This window comes from Rhinoderma darwinii, chromosome 11 (genome assembly GCF_050947455.1).
Source record: "Rhinoderma darwinii isolate aRhiDar2 chromosome 11, aRhiDar2.hap1, whole genome shotgun sequence".
Taxonomy (NCBI): Eukaryota; Metazoa; Chordata; class Amphibia; order Anura; family Rhinodermatidae; genus Rhinoderma; species Rhinoderma darwinii.
In genome coordinates, this window is record NC_134697.1 from 52,573,595 (window position 1) to 52,592,146 (window position 18,552).

General features: G+C 41.3%; 1 protein-coding gene across 22 annotated transcripts in view; it reads right to left on the reverse strand.

Annotated features, from left to right (window-relative positions):
- Positions 1 to 18,552, reverse strand: part of SORBS1 (sorbin and SH3 domain containing 1) — a 290,288-nt gene that overhangs the window by 201,474 nt on the left and 70,262 nt on the right. For 20 of the 22 annotated variants that reach the window (XM_075841478.1, XM_075841471.1, XM_075841472.1 and 17 more), the window contains one exon: positions 1,177 to 1,247. The exons of the other annotated variants lie outside the window; for them this stretch is intronic. The gene's annotated coding sequence lies outside the window, so the exon portion shown is untranslated. The remainder of the gene's footprint in view (positions 1 to 1,176; positions 1,248 to 18,552) is intronic. 22 annotated transcript variants of the gene reach the window in all.

An 18,552-nucleotide genomic window follows, 5' to 3' on the forward strand; every position in this document is an offset into this window, starting at 1 on the left:
GCATTAGCTCTCACCATAATAAGCAGAGGTAACAAGAACGTGTGAGAAAGACAGGCTTTCAGACGTAAAATATAATCTCCTGCTTCTACACGGTCAAGTAGAAAAAAGCCAAATAAATGTTTGCCTTCACATAAGGTTTTGTTCTGAGAACATTAAGGTTCCTGTCCAATTTACAGACATGATGTGCATGGTACGGAAACCAGTAAATTGATTCCATACATTCAGGAAGAGCATTCCAGCTGAGGCTTTTTGCACACTTCTGTTCATTTACATTAGAGCTGCCTTTAACTCAAGCAACAGCCTGAAAATTATATCGAAAAAGGAAAATAAAAGGTTATTCAGTTCTACGTGCTTAACCCCATAACCATTATATCCCATTAGCCTTTCGAAAGTGATATATTAGTCAGGAGGAATGATGGCGCTACTGGCAAATTGCAGAATTCTGCATTGGGATGTCTGTCTGTAGCACGATCTCAGATCATCACTATACTGCAATGATACCAGGCGACACTTGTGTCAATCATTAACTATTTTGAGAACAAGCTTTTTAGTCTGGGGATTTATCAAGTGTAATTTTGCTTTGAAAACTAACTCTCAGTATAAACCTGCATACAAAAAGTTGAGTCAATTTACTGTTTTTGTACCAATTTTGAGTAATTTGACATTTTTTCTCTCATTTATATACACAACTGCTTTCAAAGTTGTGCTGGTTGTCCCTGAAAACAGACAGTTTACCTAGACTTCACGGTCGGAAATTTACTCATGTACTAGAATAAACCTCCCATCCCAAGAGATATATTCTTGTTACCATTGTCCCTGTATACGTTTTATGTTTAATTTAACGACAATCAAAGATCTGACACATTCTCTTTTCGAAACAAGCAAAGGTGGAATAATTATCTATCAGAAAGCAATGTCGGAAACAAAGCAAAATCGTGACGATAATTGACCGGTGTAAAAAGCCAGGGATGAAGCAAATTCTATGCAATATGGCGGCACTTGCCTTATGGCTGCAGATATATGAGAATCTCAGAAGTCATTGAAAACAATCCTTTTCACTTATTCGTCTGTATTTTAAATGCACATACAACATATTGTGAGAAAGTAAATAGAAGTGGACAGGCAACAGCCAACTATATTATTGTCCTCATAACAATTGGAGTAGAAGCATCTCACCTTACTTGTGCAGCCATAGGAGTGTGTCAGGAAACAGGTGTCTCAATGTTACCAGAGTGTTACCAAAGAAACTACAAAATAAGATGGAAAATGGATTACACCATTGTGCGGTCAGTGGTAATGGAGTAAACAGTAACTGGGTACGACATTAGACAGAAAACATACAATAAAATGCAGATGCTGATGTTCCGCAGGATATAGGACGTGTGCAAGATGTGGAACATTAAAAAAAAAAAAAAAGTATATAGTGTTTATCACAAACAGTTTCACAACGTCAAACACAAATATTCACAAGAATGACAACATTGTGACAAGGGAGCAACAAGGTAAGAGATCCTAAAACAGTTCCCTGCCTATTATCCCGTTTTATAGAAACGGTCTGCTATAGATCACTTCGTTTTAGATTCACAGTTCTCTTACCAGCAGGTGATCATGGGGAATATCGCAGCGGAGAGCCCCCTAATACAGTGGGGGAACTGCGATAATAACACTTTTCCCGAACATGCATTTCAGGGCTACAGTTGTAATAAAGGGGTCCTGAACAGGAGTTTCCACTCTATTAACAAACATAAGTACTATGGCATATGGAAAATAAATGTTTTAACAGAATGTTTGGTATATTGTAAATAACTGTTAAAAAGGAAACTCTGGCAACAGCCAGACTAAGGGCCCTTATACATTGGTCAATTATTGGGCAAACAAGCGTTCACTGAACGATCGCTTCCGGTAATTGCCCTGTGTAAACAGGGCAACGATCAGCCAATGAATGAGCAAATGCTGGTTTATCGGCTGATCGTATAGTTTAGGCAGGATAAAATGTTATCGTTGTCGGCAGCACATCTCTCTGTGTAAACAGGGAGACGTGCTGCTGACATGATAATAATGGATGGGGACAAGCGATCGGAGTAACGAGCTCTAGTCCCCATACATAGCTCCTTGTGAAAGGAGCGCCGATCAACGAGCTGTCTCGTTGATCTGCACTCGTTTACACGGCCCACGCTGGGCCGTGTAAGACCACCCTTAGAGTACTCCATGCTAATAAATATTTTTGCCTGTGGTACAGGAGGTAGGTGACAGATTCAGATCTCAACACTTTAGAGAACAGAACAGTGTCAGGGAAGGACAAGCAAGGGACTATCAATCACTGCCTTTACCACGTGGAATAGTGCAGATGCCGGCTATTTCTGGGAGAGACTTTATACAGAGCGATGTTCACTTTGAAAGCAGCATTTTCTCTTTAATAAATGTTAATCGTTTGCATACTGGGAAAATTCTCATCCAAATACTGCCTGAGAATTGCGTTTTATTCCCTGCCAGAGAGTAGAATACATGTGAGACTGATGACATAATCTGTGTGAGGGAGTTCGCAGTGCTTCAGACATCTGTAACAAGTGGGATGACCCCTATGAAGTAGTGCAATAATTAAAGAAAGGCGGTAGGTTTACTTCACCTTAAGGATTTCTTTGTAACTGAATATTTATAGAAACTGATCATACTCATGCAGGAGTGGCACGAGGGCAGAAGTCATCTAAGTGTCAAAATGTCAACGTGTCCTGGCAGTCATACATGGCATAGATCTATCATCCATCTATCTTCTCTTCCTACAGGTATATAATCAATTCCAATAATACTAGTGAAAATTGTGTCCCAAAAAAAAAAAAAAAAAGATTTTAAAAGTTATGAGCTTTTTTACAAAAATATGCAAATGAGACTATACAAGACAAGTGGGTGTAGACACCAGCGATTCTCCTGAGGTGGAGCCTCCTCACAGCCTCTCACGCTGTCCTATCAGCATGAAGCTGCTTCACACAGTGTGAGACACTGAGGCTGGAGGGAAGGGGGATCATTTCAAATAGCCATATCTGTGGATCACCTAGAACAGCGGTTCTGGTGGCATATGAAAGATGAGATTCTAATATCTGTATACCATATGATCACTCTGTGTTGCTGGGCTGTGAAGAGGAGAACTTTATGCAGATTGGACAGCGTAATACAGAAAACATTACACTGCCCAGAGTGAAAAGAAAGAGTCACCTCCCATTTGGCAAGTATAGCCAAATTAGCATATTTGGAAAACTACACAACTTTGCAAATAATAAAAAGAAAATTGAAAAAGTATTACGCTGTAGTTATCAGCATCATAGCGCCTATTAGATTAGTTAGGAGATAGGGCATTAATAAACTAGTGACAGATCCTCTTTAAACTATTCCGTCCCACTGTTCAACACAAAAGTCACACTCTGCAGATTCTCCTTATTCTAGCTGCAGGGGACATCTCTCCTAACCCTGTTCCTCCCTTTTCTACAGCTAAATTCAATCCCTTACCTGCCACACATACAACGAATGTTAAATAGATTAGCAAGGTTTCTAGGTCATCTCCTGTCTCTTAACGGTGCGCTCTGGAACTCTTGGTCCGTGTGCAACAAACTCACTTTTATTCATGACTTATTCCTTTCTAACTCTCTCAACCTCCTGGCTCTTACAGAAACATAACTTCACCTGTCTTTCATGGTTTCCCCTGCTGTTCTATCTTATGGTGGTCTCCACTTCTCTCATGCCCAGAGACCTGGGAACAGGCAGGATGGAGGAGTCCGCATACTTTCCCCACACTGCAATTTTCAGGTCATTCCCCCGGTACCCTTACTTATATTCCCCCCCTTTGAAGTCTGCACCCTCAGACTCTTCCATCCATTCTCCTTCCGGATGGCAGTGGTCTACCGCCCCCCCCCCCCCGGCCCACCCTGCCAGTTCCTGGATTTTGCTGCCTGGCTTTCACACTTCCTTTCCTCTGAAACACCAACTGTGATAATGGGTGACTTTAACATCCCCATTGATAACCCAATGTCTTCATCTGCCTCCCAGTTTCTATCTTTTACCTCCTCCCTAGGCCTGTCACAACTAACTGTTTTTCCTAAACATGAAGATGGGCATTCACTTGACCTGGTCTTCTTCAGACTCTGCTCAGTATCTCACTTTGTTATCTCTACTCTCCTGCTCTCTGATCACAACCTTCTCTCCTTTACTATCAAAAATTCTCTGCCTCCTCAGGACATGCCTACTGATCAGACATACAGAAATCTACATGCCATTAACACTCAGCAACTCATAGACAGTCTACATTGTCCCCTACCTCTTCCCTCTCCTGACCAAATCTGGCTGACAAACATTACAATAACATTCCCAAAAATGCTTTGTATCCATGGTCCTTACAATCTGGTTCACCACAGTGCCCATGTAGATAATGCCCACATAATGCCAGTGCCCACATAGTACCACAGTGCCCACATATAAAGTGACATAGTGCTCACATATAAAGTGCCAGTGCCCACATAGTGCCCACATGTAAAGTGACAGTGCCCATTGTAGATAGTGCCACAAAGCCCACAGTGCCCACATGTAAAGTGCCAGTGCCCACATACTGCCACAGTGATCATGTAGATAGCGCCAGTGTCCCATGTAGATAGTGCCACATCCCCCATACAGCACCCCCCCTGTAGATAGCACGCCCCCTGTAGATGGCACCCCCTTTCCTGTAGATTGCGCCACTGCAGCTCCCTGTAGGAGCAGAATCCCTCTAGCCGGGGATTCCTCAGACTGAGCCCCTGACGTCTCTGTTCATATATGGACAGTGACATCAGGAGAGCGGAATTCCCTGCCAAAGCGGAGGATTCCGCTCCAGGAATAACATCTTGACATCACTGTCCATATATGGATAGTGATGCCGGGGGATTCTCCAGGAGTGGAATCCCCTGCCAGAGCGGGATCTGGCCACCGGGTATTTCACTCCTACATGGAGCTACAGTGGTGCTATCTATGGGGGATGGGGGACTTGCTATCTTCAGGCAGGGGGGTGCTATCTACAAGACTGGAGTCCCCGGCCAGAGATCTTGCGATGCTCTGGCCAGGGATTCCATTGTTGAAAGCCCTGACTTCACTGTCCTTATATGGACAGTAATGTCAAGCGCTTCCCCGGGCTCAGTGCTCAAAGAAGTGTCCTCAGCCAGGATCAGTTGTTACTGGCCGTTACAAGGATTGTTTCCTGAAAAACGGCCGGTAAAAGCTGATCCGTTGACTTCTATGGGAGCGGTCTGGCCGTGAAAATGTCAGAAAATAGGACATGTCCTGCTTTTTGATGGCCAATATTCATAGGTCATTAAAAGAAAACAGCCATGTGAATACCCCTTAGAACTGCATTGTTCTGAAAAGGGCCGTGAGACCCCCGTTAAAAAACGGCCATCACACGGCCGCTTTTCACTGTCGTGAGAATGTGGCATTATGCCCACTTCAGTTTTTTTCTTCATGGTGCTATCCGTTTTTTTAACTGATCGGACCTTGACACATTCATTTCAATGGGGCCATGAACACTTCCGTTGTTTTAACGTAACTGTGTGGCCGTTCCTTCAAAAATAAGAGGTCCTTTTTTGACAGAACAGACTCGGCCTTTTCATTGATTTGGTTCGTGAAACAACGTACGTGTGCGGTCTGTGCTTCATGGATCCGTCATTAACGGCCGTACGACGGTCAACGGAAGTGTGCATGAGGCCTTAGGGTATGTTCACACGCAACCTCAAAAACGTCTGAAAATACGGAGCGGTTTTCCCTTTTAAACAGCTCCTGATTTTCAGACGTTTAAGCCACTCGTGATTTTCATGGCATTTTTCACGGCCGTTTTTGGAGCGGTTTTCAATAGAATCTATGAAAAACATCTCCAAAAAGTCCCAAGAAGTGACCTGCACTTCATTTTCACTGACTTTTTTTTACGCGGCCATTTCTCTAAACGGCCCATTGGAACAGAACGTCGTTTTTCCCATTGAAATCAATGGGCAGATCTTTGGAGGCCTTCTGCTGCCTATTTTTCGGCCATTTACGGCCTGAAAAACAGCCCAAAAAAGGCCGTGTGAACATACCCTTACTCTGTTGTGCTATTCCCTCTGTTTTTCCTCCTGGAAATTTGTTGTTGGTGCCTTAGAAAATTGCCCTTTGTTATGGTCACCCATAAATTTGACTTCCAAACAAGTATGCTAAAACACGCCGATCCTGTTCTCTCCTCCACCCCTACTCTGTGGTAGGGACATCTACAATAACAGTCCACATAAACCCTTGCAGCCAGTAACGTAAATGCTTCATTTTAGTGTTTTAATTAAGGTCAATTAAAGGATCAGACAGGTAGAAAATAGCAATATTAATAGAGCATGAAATATATAAGGGGAGATTTATCAAACCTGGAGAAAAGAAAAGTGGAGTATTTGCCCACGGCAAGTTGCTTCTTCCATTTACCAAAGGGCCTTTGAAAAACTGGAAGGTAGAATGTTTGGCTGCTATGGGCAATACCTCCACATTCCCTTGTACTCATTTTGATAAATCTCCCCCATAATGTTTTAAGAGCGCACCCTGAAGCACACCTTAGTAGAAAATTTGTAACATGTCACTGGAAATAAGTTTTTCTTTATTTTTGTAAAAAGGATGGGAATTCCTAATATAGAGAATCAAAAAACAGAATGTATCTGGAAAAGAAACACTTTGCAGGGTGGTATTAGGGATGATCATAACATGTATCCATAATTCTAATACAGCCAGTGATTTCCATTCATGTAATGAATCAGCGTAGTGTTCAGAAAAGAGAACCCAAAACTTTAAGGGTGGAATAACTTCTACTTTTTCCCCTCCTATGTCAGGTAGCAGCTTAGACCTCTTCTCCCTAGCCGTTAAAAATTAGGTAGAGTATTACCTCTATGAAGCCTCAAGACAATTGTCAGACATTAACACATATTCAAAATTGAAAGGAGATCCAACACTTTAGTTTTAGGCTAAACTACAATCTCTTTTGAGGAAAAACATAGAAAATGGTTGCTCGTCATGTAAAACGGACAAAAAATTATACCCAGAGTTCCCATATAAACCAACATGGTACTTCCTACCCAAAATACATAAAACGCTGAGAAATCCACCGGGCCGCCCAATCGTCTAGGGAGTTGGCTCTTTAACAGAGCCCCTCTCTAAATATATTGTCTGGTTCTTAAGACCATCTTTAAAAAATATTCCCACCTACCTAAAAGATACCAATGATTTCCTTAATATTATCATCAAAAAATTTATTTGGGAAGATAATTTCTACTTAGCATCTATTGACATTGAGAGACGTTATACAAAAATTCCCCATGACACAGGTGTTGAAACAGTTAAAGGTTTTTTTCTTCAGCAATGAAGAGTAAAAACGACACTACTTTTATATGTGATGCACTTAATTTTATCCCCACTCATAACGCCTTCAAGTTGAATGATATTTGGTACATACAAAGTAACGGTACTGGTATGGGTACCCACACAGCATGTACCTTTGCAAATATATTTTTAGGTGTTTTTGAAGACAAATACATCATTATTCATTCAAACCCTTTTCTGACAAAAAATAATATTTTTAAGATTTGTAGACAATATTTTTATAGTCTGGTCTAGTACAGAGACACAATTCAACTGCTTTGTCAATTACCTGAACGAAACCAATGAAATTAATAAGATTTACATCTAGAATTGATCCTGGGGAATTGGACTTTCTGGACGTGAAAGTAACAATTGAAGAAACTACTGTGCATACAGAAGGATTTAGGAAACAGACCGCTACTAACTCCTTACTACGGTATGATAGTTTTCATCCTTAGCACATCAAGACAGCGATTCCGTATGGTCAATTTAGAAGACTGAGAAGTATAAATGATACTAACGAATCGTTCATTGAACAGGCAAATGATTTAAAGAAACGCCTCTTGGAAAGAGGTTTTCTGCACCCACTACTAGAAAAAGCCATGAACACAGCCTTCATGAAAAGTCAAAAAGATCTATTAAAATCAAGAAATAATAAAAAGAGACATAGAAACACCAAAGAGGAACTGAGATTTATGTTCACGTTTAAATATACCTCCCAAGCCCAAATAATAAAAAAAATTAGATTTTCAGACACTGGCACCTGATCAAAGGGGACTCCTGCTTAAGAAATGTAGCCCTAAAAAAAACAAAAAACGCTAATCTCCTTCAGACTAAGTACTACAATCAAAGAAAAGTTAGTCCCAAGTAGGTTCTTTGAACCCAGGGACACTTGGCTTGAAAGATTAAACCCAAAAGGGAACTATCGTCATGGTAACTGTACCCAATGTAAATTTAACCTCCAAGCTAAAATCTTGAATTTCGGAGGTATTACACAAAAAGTACAGCAGTTCATTAGTTGCAAAACTCAATTTGTTGTGTACATCATTTTTTGCCCTTGTGGATGTTTCTATATAGGGAAAACTATTAGATGTATGTATGTATGTATGTATGTATGTCAGATTTAGCGAGCATTGTAAATCGGTTATAAAAGGAGAAGGGGCCCGAGATTAAATCGATCATATGAGAAAGGCGCACGAAGGAGATCCCTCCTTAGCTAGGTTCTCGGGTATTGAACAAGTCCAAATCCCAGCAAATGGAGGAGACCGAGATAGGATTCTACTTAGAAAGGAAGCAGGATTAATTATACGGGAAAATGCGATGGGACTTGCTGGTCTAAATGTAATAGTTTTCATGCTTATGTTTTGTTTTTAACTTGCTGCATATTAGGATATGTTTTGCATTTTAATTCCACTTGTATTTGGAACAGTGTTCCCCTACGTTCTGTAAAGGGACAGTGAGTGGCCCACAAGCCAGAAAAGGTAATACACCTTGTGTTCTATCTAATAGTTTAGTACCGTTTGGCTTTCACTGCCCTATGATAACTCATTTTGGGACTTTTCACCCTTATACCTTTATAGCGTGCATTGTAATTTGCAATGCCACGTATTTTTATAGTAAAGGGCTTTTTTCAGTCTTTGTTCTCTGTCTTCTACCTCTTCATATGTAGCGTTTGCCTTCTATTCCCTGTCCCCAGAGTCTCTCGCTCTTGAGCTCCACCGCTAAAAATCCTGAAGCAACTTACCAGTATTGGCTCTCACGCAGCCATAACAGGGATGATTCTCCTTTAGCGGCGCTGCGGACGTGATAATGTTGTGATGTAGAAGCATTGGTGCTCGCCTAGCTGTGATGAAAAGGGATTTTCCCTCCCCTGATTGGATAGCAGATAGGGGTGTGTAGGTGGCCCGTTCACTGTTGCTACACGCGTTCCTAAGGTGGTTCAGCTGACGGTAGTTTAAAAGAAAGCCGCCGGCAATGGTTTTCTAGGTCAGAAGAAGCGCTGTTCCCAGCGCAAAACAGGCTGTAACCTGCCATGCTATCTGAACGCTTTTCATTTTTCGCTGGATGCCACACTAGAAGAAAGAACTATTACTACATGGGCGAGTGCAGTTTTTTCATATTCCTCACTACTTGTTGTACAAGATTTTGCTTCTACTTTTGCTACTGAGCACCACCCAGAGTAATTTAAAAAACTGCTGTTCCGAAATTCTTGCACACCCGCTCCCTGCCTCAGAAATCAACTAGTAGTGCCAACTTCTTTCTAACGTGCCTTGTTCAGAAAAGAGAAATTATGGAAAAAAATACACAAACATTAAAAAGGAAACACCTGATAATCATCATGACCAGTCTTGCAAGATCCTTTGTAAGGTCACATCTGGCTAAAACGCAATGAAGGTTTTTATGAGCTCTTTAAAAGTGAACTTTATGTATAACCGTCAATTCTATTTTTTTCCCCTCGATAAATCAATAGTACAAGCAAATATAAAAAAATAACAAGACATCTTTTTAGAGAAAATGCCTTTCTTCAGTTATCAGGCATTTCTCCCCCTAACTCCTACACGGATCATTCACTCTGAATTTACTGCTGAAATACATACTCAGTGAGGCAGAGATGCTCACTGAGGGATCAGGTTACAGCTGCCCATAGAAGTCTATTTATAGAGGGGAGGGGGGCATGCAGCTTCAGATAGAAACCCAGACAGGCGCTGCTGCTTCTTGTAAATGTTTTACTAGAATCCAGCACTGGGGTGAGACCGTAAAACACTTACCAGAAGCAGCATGGAACACATTATAAAGCAGTAGGGAGCAGTGTAGCTGTGAATCCAGCACTGGGGTGAGCTAAAACACTGATGACATCTAAGTTCATAACTTTGACACGCAGGATCCACCGGTTATTGTTCACATCTATGTTATGAACTTAGATGTGATCGGTAACGGCTCGATCCTGCGCGTCCCTGACACTGAACCAGTCAATGCTGCTGACCCTACAGATTTAGGTCTCAGCGCTAGATACAGCTTCTCTGTATACAGGATACAAAGCAGCTGTATCTCAAAAAGTACAAATCATTTTTAATAAATAGTATTAAACTGAAGGCTTGTTTACACTGTTCAATAATAGTTACGATTCACTTGTTCCAGAATGATAACTGGCCAGTGTACATTAAAAAATAGAAAAAAGGTAAATAAAAATATAATTTATTCTCAAACTTGATCGGCCGTGCAGCCGTATAAATGATTGATATCGGCGGCACAATCTATAAATGTCGCTTATTATCACCTTTAAAGAAGGCCTACGACTCCTATTACTTTCAACTGCCATAAAGCACACACACCCGGCTATATTTTCTATACAGACACTACAGGAAGGAAGTATGTATCTCCAGTATCGCCCTCCCTGGGAAGCTTTTAAAAATAAAAAATAAAATAGCTAAAACAATATTTTTTTTTTCATAAGAATATATATATTATTTAGCTTTACTTCTGATGCATGAAACTAATATTAAATACAATACATGAGATACCCCCTTAAACTCCTTGAGGACAGCGCCGTAATAGTACGGCGCAGGCAGGGGTGCTCAGAGGGCCTGCACCATACTATTACGGCACTCTTAGCAGAACCTTGAGTAATACAGTGGCTTTGACAACGGAGATCAGACAAACCTTTGATTTATGCTCTTTAACCCCTTCTATGCTGAGTTCATAGCTAATCAGGACATACAAGGAGAAAGCAAAAGTGGATTCCTCTTGATCGTGTCACAAAGATGCCCTATGACGCAATGTTTACCGATAGCATAGATGGGTAGACAGTCCATGATCTATTGAAGGACCCTAGGGATGTTGGTCAGTGATGCCTGTTAGAGGATACTTAAGTATGCCCTAACAACAACCTGTGTACTGTACATATGCAAGTACATTATTATGTAAAACCACTAACAAGTAATAAAAATTCCATTATGGGAGTTAATTTTTTTTTAAATAATAATTAAATAAAAGAAAAAGTAAAATTACAATAAAAAAACAACATGCAAACAAAATCTTGAAAATGTAAATCAATTGTATTATATGCAAAAGGGATGTGGAGTCAGTAAGTTTTATGTAGACTCGATAGGGAAGTACTGAAGCTTTAAAATGAAAATTGTTACCTCTTTCCGCACCCCGACGTACTATTGCACCAAAGTGGGGGAGGTGATGTTTGGAGCGGGCTCACCCGCTGAGCATGCTCCATACGCAGCGGGTGTCAGCTGTGTTTTACAGCTGACACACGGGACTAACGGCCAGGAACAGCGATCAAGGCCGGCGTCAGCCCGCCGGGTGCTGTCGCTGCCGTCGTCACGGCATCACTGTCCATATATGGACAGTGATGTTGGGAGGAGAGAAGGAGTCCCAGGCAGAACGCTAGCAGCCCTGTGACTCAATCTCTGTGGAAGCCCCTAACATCACTGTCCATATATGGACAGTGATGTCAGAGGGAGAGACTGAGGTCCCAGGGGCGACATCAGGGGTTTCTCCTGAAGCGGAATCCCTAGCCAAAGCATCGGCAATGCTCTGGCTGGGGATTCCACGCCTAGAGGGAACCCCAAAAGGCGCTACCTACAGGGAGGGGGGCTGTGCAGCACTACGAGAGGGTGGCTGTGTGGCGCTACCTGGGAGGAGGGGGCTGTGAGGCGCTACCTGGGAGGAGGGGGCTGTGTGGCGCTACCTGGGAGGAGGGGGCTGTGTGGCGCTACCTGGGAGGTGGGTGCTGTGTGGCGCTACCTGGCAGGTTGGGGCTGTGTGGCGCTACCTGGGAGGTGGGGGCTGTGTGGCACAACCTTGGAGGTGGGGGCTGTGTGGCGCTACCTGGGAGGGGGGCTGTGTGGCACTACCAGGGAGGGGGGCTGTGTGGCACAATCTACAGAGGGCACTACATTTATAGGGGTACAAACTGGGGGCCTAACTTCTATTTAGGAGCATAAACAGGGCCTAACGTCTATATGGGGGCACAGAGAGACGTTTTCTGCCATTTTACAGCCGCCGTGATTTCCCCTGCAAAGGGGCCTACTAAGTCTGTGTCGCCCAAGGGCCCACATAAACCTGGAGCCTGCCCTGATCGCAGCATCTAAGACGTTACAAAAAGGGGGACGCCCCCCTCTGACAGCTCACCGTAACTCCCTGCAAAGCGATCGGGGGGGGGGCGCCAATTGTTGTCATGGCAGCCCAGGGGCCTAATGAGGGCTGCCTTTCCTCATCTCCTGTTAATCCGCGTCTCTGGACCGGAGCCTGTAAAAATGACAATATACTGCAATATATTAGTTTAGCAGTGTATTGTACCAGCGATCCAATGATCGCCGTTTCAAGTCCCCTAGGGGGATTCATGAAATGTGTATAGTTTTTAGTAGTGTAATAAAATAAAAAAAATTAAAAAAGTAAAAAAAAACTCCCTTTCCGATCTTTCCTCTGAAGTAATGTAAAAAAAGAAAAAAACACATACAGAATTGGTATCACTGCATCCGTAAAAGTCGGAACTATTACATTATAGAATTATTTAATGCTCACGGTGAAGGGAGTAAAAATAAAAACGCCAGAATCGTAGTTTTTTGGTCACTTCATATCCCACAAAATATTAAATAGAAAGGTGATCAAAAAGTCTCATGTAGCGCAAAATGGTACCAATAGAAACTACAGCTCGCCCCGCAAAGAATAAGTCCTCATACCGCTCCATCGATGGAAAAGTATAAACCTTATGGCTCTCAGAATGTGGCGACAAAACATAAATTTTAATTTGAACAATTACTTTCTTCCTTGTAAAAGTAGTAAAACATAAAGAAAAAACACATCAATTTGGTGTCGCCGTAATCGTATTGACTGGTAGAATAAAGTTAACATGCCATTTACTGTATGGTGAAAGCCATAAAAACAAGACCCCTCAAAATATTGAGGCATCGCTGTTTTTTTCATATTCCACCCCACGAAGATTTTTTTTATCCAGTTTCCCAATACATTATATGGTACAATAAATGGTGCCATGTAAAACTACAACTCGTCCCGCAAAAAACAAGCCCTCATACGGCTAGATCGATGGAAAAATAAAATAGTTATGGGTTTTGGAAGGTGGGAGGGAAAAAATGAAAACAAAATACTTAGGCGGGATTCACACGAACGGGTCGTTCCCGAGCCCGAGTGCCGGCCGGTAAAATCGGCCATTCTGCCCGGCCGGTTTGCATAAAGTTTTGCATCCGTGCCTGGCCGGGCAGATCCTGACAGTGACATCAGCGGCAACTCCTGAAGGGGAATCCCCATGTGTTCGGGGATTCCGCTTCAGGAGTTTCCCCTGATGTCACTGCCCAGATATGGACAGAGACATCAAGCGCTCTGTCCAGGAGCGGAATCCCCGAAAACACGGGGATTCCGCTCCTTCAAGGAGCTAAAGTGCGGCTAGCACATAGCAGAGCGGGGAGATACCTCCCCGCTCTGCTATAGTGGCGTCGCTACGGTAGTAGCAGCCGCAGCAGCTGCAGCTGCTAGCGGCGCCATCGAAGGTGTCGCTGGGCCAGGGTGCTTTTCAAGCAGGGGAAGGGAGCCAGCGCAGCGCTCCCTTCCACCTGCTGTACACCCCGGCCCTGCCACACCATGTACAGCGATGCCATTCGTCAGAATGGCATCAACTCCTCCTCCTCACATGCACTCTGCGCTGTGAGGAGGAGATAGAGCGCAAGCGCCGGGAAAGCCGGCCATCACTCGGAACACATTCCGGTGATGGCCGTGTAATACCCGGCCCCATAGACTTCTATGGGAGCCGGGCGGCCGGGTACCCGGGCAAAGATAGAGCATGCCCTATTTTTTGACGGCCGGATTTCCCGGCCGTCAAAAAAATCGGTCGTGTGAATAGCCCCATTAGGGGTCTATTATTCCTAATTCAGCCGGGTGCCGGACGATTTATGAACGGCCGGCACCCGGCCGGGAAATCCTGCCGTGTGAATGAGGCCTTAATGTTCTATCTATCTAAGGAGTCTGACTGTTTACACAACGTAATGAAAATCCTGATGTTACCATTTTGATACACTAAATTTGTCGGACAGTGGAGAGATAGAGGCTTACGAGTAAGAAATATGGCTTACTATAAAACACAGCCATGATATAATGAATACTAAACAACCAATACTATAAACATATTTTCTATCACCATAACTGTAACAAAAAGTGTTCCATTAATGTCATCATTCAAGATGAAAGGTGTAAAAAAACATTGTATGGAAAAAAAAAAAAAAAAATCACTTAAAAATAATTAATGAACATAAATGAAACACTAACATATACCAAACAATGGTAAAGAAAGTGCAACTAGTACCACAAAATGAACAAGGCCTTACACTACTACGTCGACCAAAAATTAATAAAACAAAAAAACAACTGCAAAATGCAATAATAAAATTAAGGCTTGCTCATCAATGGGTTAAGAAATACCCATATAATATTTTCAGAGAAATAAGTTTCATGCTTTATGGATGAAGTAGCAGGACACTTACTTCGGTCCCAATATTTTGGTGTGTTGTTGTGGGTGATGGTAGTCCCTTTTCTACGACCTAAAACTACAGATGGTAGATGCCATGAGACAGAACGTACCACAAATACCACATGGAATTATTTTTATATTTATCCTGGCAGGGTTGTGTATTTCCTAAGAAAGGATCTTGATTGGGCTTGTACGCATAAGTACACAAAAAGAACAAATACATACAATAATAGTTTTGCAGCTAGAATGCTGATACAAAAACATATTCAGTGCAATAAAAAAACAAAAAAAAAAACTGTGTAATGTGTCTCCTCAGGGAACGCGGCACATATTCTTAGTATTTGGCATAAAATAAAGATGTTTTGCGTTTACATTTTTAACATAGTTCTATTATTTTCATTTAATTGAATATAATTTAATTATAATCAAAATGTTATATATTAAAAGTATATGAATGGCTTTATTGTATGTCGGCTTCAGTTTAGCAGAGTTCTCACACTATTACATTTTTGTTTTACAAGTACCATAATACCAGGAATACTTTCGATTAGCTTCCGATTTTAAACCCAGCTCTACCACATGACCATAAAACTGGAACAGTGAAGACTAAATTCCTGTTGCACAAAGCATTAAGGCTGTTCTACCCAGGTTACTACAAAGCTGAATACACACCCAACAGGAGCTGAAGCCATTAACCACATACCTTATTGAAGCAGCCCTTAAAGGGGGTTTAGTATAGAACACCCATCCAAAACTACTTACTTGACCAAAAGTTTTAGCTAGCAGAAGTAGATTTGTGCTTTTTGCCACTCCAATAGACATGCAAAATCTAAAACATAACAACCCATCTAAGATAGATCAGAAGAACTCTCTGAAAATCTATTGGTTACTCTAGACTGCAGATATGCTCCACACAAGAGCCATGACTGGGCATGGTTTTAGGGTACAGATAATTGGTCTTGGTCGATAGATATTCCAAAATAAGACAATCCTTTTAGAAAGAAATAGAATAAAATAATATAAATGCAGAGATGACCTATAAAAAGTCACCACTACAAAAGGCAACATACAATAGTTGAAGTGCATTCAAGTCCATTCTAATTTTTTTGCCACTTCAGAACACATTCTCAAATCTCCACTACTATAAAATATGAATTATTCTTGGTCTAAAGTGTGACATTTCTAATCTTGGTACCTTGTTATATTAGAAAGGTCAGGCACATGCGGTTTATTGTAGTGTTACATTAAAATTGAATCTACGAAAATTTAGAGGGCAATTGAGGGTAAACTGGACTACCTTGTGGGATATCATACACATTTGACATGATCAACACAAGTGACACAAGAAAACATCATACAAAAACAAAATATCTGCAATACTCCACCATTGTTTGGTTTACCTAATCCAGCACTGGCGTGAGACAGTAAAACCCTACTAGAAGCCGCATAGAAAACATCATAGAGCAGTAAGGAGCAGTGTAGCCGTGAATCCAGCATTAGGGTAGGAAAAAATAATAGTAGCGGCAACGTATGTGTCTCTATCCTCAGTCTCCCTCCAGATGCTCCCCCCTCCGTAGACTTCTGGTAAATGAAGCAATGGTGGAGTACGTTAGTGGAGTTACTATTTAAAAGGATAGTCCAGTTTGTGCATTTCCTTTCCATAAATCCCACAAAGATAAGCCTAGGATATGATTGGGGATGTTTGTCTATTGGGTATCCTGGTAAGGAGCCGATGTTGCCACATGAGGAGTTGCTTATTTTACCAGCGGGGTGGATGTAGAAGAAAGAAATGCAGGGCTCTCATTGAAATCAAGAGAAATCCATGGTTTTCTATGGATACCAGTAGTTTCCAACAGATTACGACTCTTGGCTCTAGCGAATAGTTATGCACTACTGGAGAAAATGAAAAGGGGGTCACTTACAGCCGATAACTCAAGTGTGGAGGCTCCAAAGAGTGTACAAATTTTTCTTAATTCAGTTTTTTTGGTTCCTACCATATTCTATAACAGAACTGATTGCATATAACTCGTGTGACTTGTGTTGCAATATCTATCCCAATGGTTTCATAACATTGTGTTATTTTTATAGATAGTCTATAGTGAACAGTACTGGAATATAAATGCTATAATAATTTGTGACAACTGAAAGTACAATAACACTAGCGCTTACTATTCATCTCTAAATAGAGTTCATCTCCGTTTACTGAACAAAATAAAGATCTAGAAAGGAAAGGTTTCATCATTCTTATCCGGACCAAAACTTCCTAGAATTCAGGATTTGCTTGGCCACGTTCTGACCCCTAGCAAAGTCAACAATTCAGCAATGCTGAGAATTTACTGTGTTGAGAATAATGGCATGGTTTTCTAGGAGTCCAAAAAAATATACAATAATAAAAGTGATGAGGCTATAGGAATATCCGGCGTTTCACAAAGCTACAATGTGTCAGAATGACTGAGTACAAAAGGACATTCCTTATCTTTATTGGCATAAGTATTTACAGTAAATGTTATTAACATAAACCACTGTAGGTGGCAGACACGTATGTTTAGCACTGAAATCTTATCCTGGGCACCTAGGGGGTCTTGCTCACTGCCGTATTACAGTTCTGTATGAAGCCATAGTAGGGTTTCCAAAGAGGTGCACAAGACCTCTACTGTACCTCCTTATGCCCCAGTTTTCATACGTAGGCATAGATTTTTTTCTGTCCGATTCCATACAAACCCAACGAGAAAAAAAAAAAAAAAAAAAGGCATGCTCCATTGTATCCAGTATGTACCGAGGTAGTCTCCTCTACAAGCAATGCACGTACGGGTTTGTACTAAAGGAGCCATACAAGCTCAGTGCACAGGACTCTGCTATGTGCATGAGCCCTATGCTAGGGATTAATCACAAGACCAATTACATCTAAAAATGCTAATACCGTATATGACCAATGTACATTATGACATTTTAGGTTTTTGGACATAAACCGTATTTGCTCATAACGGTCACTGAATAATTTTAGTGAAAGTATGTGCAGTACACAGTTCTAATCCATCCTACATATGAAACATTATTTAAAATAGATGCCTTAAAATGACCAGTCACCTCTTCGGACATCTCTGTTTTAGTATATACTTCCATTACCCATAAAATGTATTCTGGAACATCTTTTTTTTAGAGCTTTATTGTGCTGCTACTCTGTTGTACCTGCTGGAAACGTACATTACCAATCCCTTTGTCAGTTGGCTCGGCCCAAGATGGTGTTTTTCTTGGCAGATAGAGGACCTCACTTCTGTTAGGGCATTTATTTAGGAGGACATTCTTTTAAGCAGTTGTTGAAAACTTTTTTAGACCTGGTTAAAAGTGATGGAAAGTTTGAAAATAACTAAATTCAGTAATGGGAATTTGATCCATTGGTCCAAAAACTTATGGGAACATAATCCCCACTAGTCGCTATCGCTGCAAAGTTAATGGAGTATTTTACATGTAGAGAAATCATTATGAGTTGTGCCACATATAGGTGTAATATTGAAAGAACACAAGAAACTGTAGGATATATATTTTTTGCCAAGTCTTATTTTATTTTTAGTTGCATTAGCGCTTAACGATCAAATTTTGTGAACTAAATCAAAAGACACATTTTTGGATCCAGGGCACAAGGATGTAATTGGAATATCTCAGTTTGGAAAACATGTTTTGAG